This window comes from Triticum urartu, chromosome 1A, assembly GCF_056163025.1.
Source record: "Triticum urartu cultivar PI428250 chromosome 1A, HENAU_Tu73, whole genome shotgun sequence".
Taxonomy (NCBI): domain Eukaryota; kingdom Viridiplantae; phylum Streptophyta; class Magnoliopsida; order Poales; family Poaceae; genus Triticum; species Triticum urartu.
The window spans coordinates 11,803,737-11,809,890 of NC_141873.1; positions in this window are offsets into that span (position 1 = coordinate 11,803,737).

The window sequence follows — 6,154 nt, forward strand, 5'->3', positions numbered from 1 at the left end:
GACTCCAACATGGTAAGCTACCGCTTCCTCATCCAAAAGCTGTCCGGATTCTTCGCGGGCTGCGAGTTCCTCCACGTCCCGCACACAGAGAATGAGGGGGCCGACGCGCTCGCCAAGATCGCCTCGTCCCGGCAGTCCATTCCGTCCGGCGTCTCCCTCGAGCATCTGCACAAACTGTCCGTCAAGCGATCTACGGACTCCGAGTCCATCCACGATCTAGCCGACCCGGCCACGCCTCAACCCGGCCCGGGGACTGCTCCACCCAACCCGGCCGCGCCTCAACCTGGCCCAGGGGCTGCTCAACCCGGCCCAGGGACTACCGAACCCAGCCTAGGGGCTGCCGAACCCGGCCCGTGGGTTGCTGGACCCGTCTTGGGGGCTGCCGCCCCAGAGCCCGAAATGGTGGCCGCCTTCGCTGTGGTGACGACACCATCCTGGGCCCTGCCCATCTCGGAGTTCCTGGAGAACGGGGTCCTCCCCATGGACGAGACTGAAGCTCGGCAAGTGTAGCGCCGAGCGTCCGCCTACAACATCATCAACAACGAGCTCGTCAAGCGCAGCTCCACCGGCATATTCTAGCGCTACGTCAAGCAAGACAAGGGCATTGAGATTCTCCTCGACATACACTAGGGTGAGTGTGGGCACCACGCCGCCTCACGGTCCCTGGTGGCCAAGGCTTCCCGCCATGGTTTCTACTGGCCCACGGCCCTCGAAGACGCAGAGTCACTCGTCCTCAAGTGCGAGGGATGCCAGCGCTTCAGGAAGTGCAGCCACCAGCCGACGTCGGCACCCCGAACCATCCCAATCGCCTGGCCCTTCGCGGTCTGGGGACTCGACATGGTAGGGCCCTTCAAGAGCGCTCGAGGCGGCATGACGCATCTGCTGGTGGCGGTGGACAAGTTCACCAAATGGATCGAAGCAAGGCCGATCAAGAAGCTGGACGGGCCAATGACCGTTCAATTCATCAAGGACATCGCGGTGCGCTACGACATGCCGAACAACATCATCACGGACAACGGCACCAACTTCGCCAAGGGCGCACTCGCGCAGTACTGCTCCGTCTCCGGCATCCTCCTCGACCTGGCTTCTGTCGCGCATCCGCAGTCCAACGGCCAGGTCGAGCGGGCCAACGGCCTCATCCTATCCGGCATCAAACCGCGACTCGTCGAGCCGCTCATCCATTCACCCGACAGTTGGTTTGACGAGTTGTCGGCCGTCCTCTGGAGTCTCCGCACCATGCCAAACAGGTCGACCGGGTTCACCCCGTTCTTCCTCGTCTATGGAGAAGAAGCCGTGATCCCGACCGACGTCGAGTTTGACTCGCCGCGCGTCACGATGTACACCGAAGCCGAAGCCTAAGAAGCCCGTGAAGACGGCGTCGATCTGCTCGAAGAAGCACACCTCTTAGCGCTCAACCGCTCAGCCATCTACCAGCAAGGCCTGAGGCACTACCACAGCAAGAAGATCAAGCCCCTCGCTTTTCGGGAAGGAGACCTTGTCCTCCGGCTCGTCCAAGAGCAGACCAACCAACACCAGCTGTCCTCCCCATGGGAGGGCCCCTTCACCGTCAGCAAGGCCTTGTGCGACCGCAACGCGTACTACCTCATCGACGCCCGCAAGTCAACAAGCGCAAGAGGGACACCGCCGGTGAAGAAACAACCCGACCATGGAATGCAGAGCTCCTCCGCCCGTTTTACAGTTAGCCGTGTGCACATATGTATCGCTGCCCTTTGTAATCATCTGAAAACTATGGGATCCCCGAACGACGCTCGGGGGCTGCCCTTTTGCGACCAAGCTATTGTGTCTCCTACATTTGTGCATTGCTTTCCTCTTAAACCAACCCGACCACCGGGTCGACTCGCTCGACCCGGGGGCTCTGGGGCTGGCCAGCTTGGCCGCCCGCCGTTTTCCTTAGCGGCTCCTAACACGTTGGATCGCCACGGCCTCTCACTTCGCCCTAAGCCGCAGAACCGACTTCGGCTGTTGGCTGGCAAGCACATGAGACCAAAAGCACCAGCGCGCCACGAACGCTAAGCCAAGAACCGCCCGGTCGCCCAACCTGGCCCCGCCACTTTAAGTTGATGCACGACTGGCTGCTCGCCAACCCGGCCCCACCGGATTGCTGCCAGCCGGCCCAGTAGGTGCTTCGCTCACGCTCAACGTTTTGAAAGCCTAAGTATCACACGCTCCTCTCAAAGGGGAAAGTTGCGAGAAAACGGCTCCAGAGACGGAAATCAAGAGCGCAGGCATCCCCGTTTCTGCATACCGCCAGGTCGCTCAACCCGGCTTCGCCACTTTAAGTTGCCGCACAACCGGCTGCTCGCCGACCCGGCCCCGCCGGATTACCGCCAGTTGGCCCAGTGGGTGTTTCGCTTGCGCTCAACGTTGAGAAAGCCTAAGTACTGCATGCTCTTCTCAAAGGCCGAACCCCTTGTCACGGACCGGAGCCTCGGCCATCAAACTCGCGGGGGAGAAGCCCGGGAGGGGAGAGTGCAGGAAAACGGCTCGAAAAAACGAAAAGCGAAAGCGCAAACATTCACAAAGTTCATGCATCATAAGTTCACAAACGGGCCCAAGGCCAGAGTTCATTACACCCAGTTAACCCCCAGTGGGTGGGTGGACCTACTACCTAACATAAATTTTTACTAAGTTAAAAATCAGGCATCGTCGCCGCTGGATCGCGCAGCTCCCGGGTCCGCTGAAGTACCGGTGTCCTCCTCCCCGGCGCCCGCGTCGCGGTAGACGCCCGTTTCCTCGGAGCTGCCCTCCGGGTCGTCCAGAAGCAGGCCGTAGTCGTCGGCAGGCATGATTCCGCCATCCTCCGACCGCTCCGGCCGGAACTCGTCGTGGAAGGCGAACCCGACGATGTAGCTGGCCCGAGCAGCTATCCGGCGGGCCTCCGCCTGCAGCTGGCTCTGTGAGCCGGCTCGCTGGCCCATCAACGCTTCCAGCGACCAGTCCGGATGCCAAGACATCACAAACTGGAGCGCCATCTCGGCACCAGCACGGGCAGCGGAAACGCGCCAGTCATGGAGCCGATCCGGCCCTGCCTTCAACCACCGCGTCAGCAGCGTAAAGCTGGTCCGCGCGACGGAACCCGGCCAGAGGGCCGTTGTCATCGCCGCACTGGCCTCAGAGATCCACCCCATATGATCGCCCAGGACTCGCAGACGAGCCTCGGCGGCGGTCACGATCTCTGAGCAGGTCCAGGCCACCTGCAGGTCAGTCCCGGAGCCGACAATCCCCTGCGGGTCGCGCCGAAAACGGACTGCCTCCTCCGCTAGCTGGCGTGTCTCCGGGAAGGCCCCTGTCAAGAAGAAAAGCAAGTCAGAAGAAAGTCACCAAGGACAAGGAGCCGGGTCCACAACCTGGCAGAACCCAAGAAAAGCACTTACTGGAGAAGGACTCTTCCAGGTGTTGCGCCTCGAGCAACGTACCGCGCCGTTCCCGGGCAATGGTGCAGTCACGCTCCTGCATCGCCTTCTCCAGATTGGCTACTGAGGGAGTCCTGGATTAAGGGGTCCTCAGGCGTCCGGCCTGTTGATATGGGCCGGACTGATGGGCTGTGAAGATACAAGACCGAAGACTCTCTCCCGTGTCTGGATGGGACTCTCCTTGGCGTGGAAAGCAAGCTTGGCGCCCGGATATGAAGATTCCTTTCTCTTTAACCGACTTTGTACAACCCTAATCCCCTCCGGTGTCTATATAAACCGGAGGGTTTAGTCCGTAGAGGCAATCGCAATCATAATCATATAGGCTAGACTTCTGGGGTTTTAGCCATTATGATCTCGTGGTAGATCAACTCTTGTAATACTCATATTCATCAAGATCAATCAAGCAGGAAGTAGGGTTTTACCTCCATAGAGAGGGCCGGAACCTGGGTAAACATTGTGTCCCCCGTCTCCTGTTACCATCAACCTTAGACACATAGTTCGGGACCCCCTACCCGAGATCCGCCGGTTTTGACACCGACATTGGTGCTTTCATTGAGAGTTCCGCTGTGACGTCGAAGACAAGATGGATCGCCTTGTTGTCAAGGATAGTATCACTTCTGGAGGAGCACTGGCCCCAAGCCGAACCCTCCGGCTTGGCGGCTTTACCATGACCGCCCGTTCGGCCGTTAAGCCGACAATGACTTCTCGATTCATCGAAAATCGCCTCCACGTTGACTCTAAATACTCCAAACGGATGGATCCGACGGAGTTGTCATCTTTAAACGAACTCCTAGATTGCATCGCCGCCTTGGGGGTCGCTATAGACTATGATCGGATTGGGCTTAAACCCGACCAGAGAGAGATCAAATCTCCGCCGATCACCCATCAGATAGCAGTAGTAGAGGAGCAAAACAATAACTCTTCCTCTATATTGAGGACGAACTATGGTCGGATTTCCGAGCTCGAAGAGCCGGATACCTGTCCGCGGAACGACGTGCCCTGCCCTTCGAACCTAGAATCGGACGACGGGCCTAAAACATCAGTTGATATCCCGGAGACCGAACCATTGGGTCAAGGTTTGGATTTAAAGCCACCCACCCACCCAGCTATACGCGATCTTATGTACATACGATAGCAGTCTCAGGAAACGGTCCATCACTTTTGGGCCAGATTCCTCCTTGTCAAAGAAAAGATTAAAGACTGCCACAATGAAGACACGATCTCAATATTCTGCAACAATTGCACGGACGAAGGAATCCTCAACGCCATCAATCACCGTCGCATATTACACTTCGCTGACTGGGTAACCATAGTACAGAAGTACCTGGAAAGCGCCTGGAAAACTCAGGCAGCTCGCTGGGAACCACCGGTTTCAACTCAGCCCCTCGTCCGGGCAAAAAGGACGCACCCTCGTGTGGTGCCCGACCCAATAATAAAGAAATCTAAGCCCATTACGGGGCGCAGAACCGTTCTAGAGGGATGGCTCGATAGGCCATGCAAAATACATACAACACCAGATACCACACCAACCCATAGCCTTAGAACATGTTAGATACTCCGGCAAGTGGCCAAGAGTGGCGAGTATCTCCTCACCAAAAATACCCCAGAACAACACCCCCCGGAAGACGACAACCTCAGAGTATTGACGGTCTTCATGACTTTCGCTTCAAAAAATCAGTGCAAAAGGGCACTCCGCGACATCACCGAAGTCTGCCAAGTCGCAGCAATAAACCCCTGGAACGACACTGCCATAACTTTCAATGCCGGTGACAAACCAAAATTCAGGACAGTCCGGGCACCAGCCGCCTTGGTCCTCAGTCCAATCGTGGACGGCTTTCGGCTCACCAAAGTGCTCATGGACGGCGGCAGCGGACTAAATCTCATCTACGTGGACACACTCATTAAAATGGAAATAGACAGGGGCCGCATCGAGCAAAGTAGCACGACCTTCTGAGGAATTATTCCCAGTCGGGAGGCGCGATGCGCGGGAAAAATCACACTTGACATGGTATTCAGCACGCCGGAGAATTATTGACCCAAAGAAATAACCTTCCAAGTAGCCCCTTTCAACAGTGGATATCACGCCCTATTGGGGCGCGATGCATTTACACGCTTCCAAGCTATACCTCATTATGGGTACATGAAGCTCAAGATGCCCGGGCCAACGGTATTATCACTCTTGCCAGTGATCCGGACATAGCACTCCGTGCCGAAAATAAAACTGCATCCCTGGCCCTCGAGGCCTTGTCTGAAGCCCTCGCTGACGAAGAGCTAACCGTGCTGCGCTCCACTATGGATAGGGACGACGTAATCCTGGACAAACGACCCAAATCAACCTCCTTTAAACCAGCAGACAAAATAGTCAAATTTCAAGTCCACCCGACGGACCCCAAGAAGACAGCGTCCATCGGGGCACAGCTAGACCCAATGGTTGACGTCGCGCTACGAGAGTTCCTACGCGAGAACTGGGACATATTCGCCTGACATCCTTCTGATATGCCAGGAATCCCACGCAGGTTGGCCGAACACAGCCTTAACATATTGAAGGGGTATAAGCCGGTCAAGCAAACACTGCGGCACTTTTCCGAACCCAAAAAAAGCTATGGGAGAGGAGCTAGCCAAGTTAATCGAGGTCGGATTCATCAGAGAAATAAAACATCCGGACTGGCTAGCAAACCTGGTGATGGTGCCGAAGAAGGATAAATCCTGGCGCCTATGCG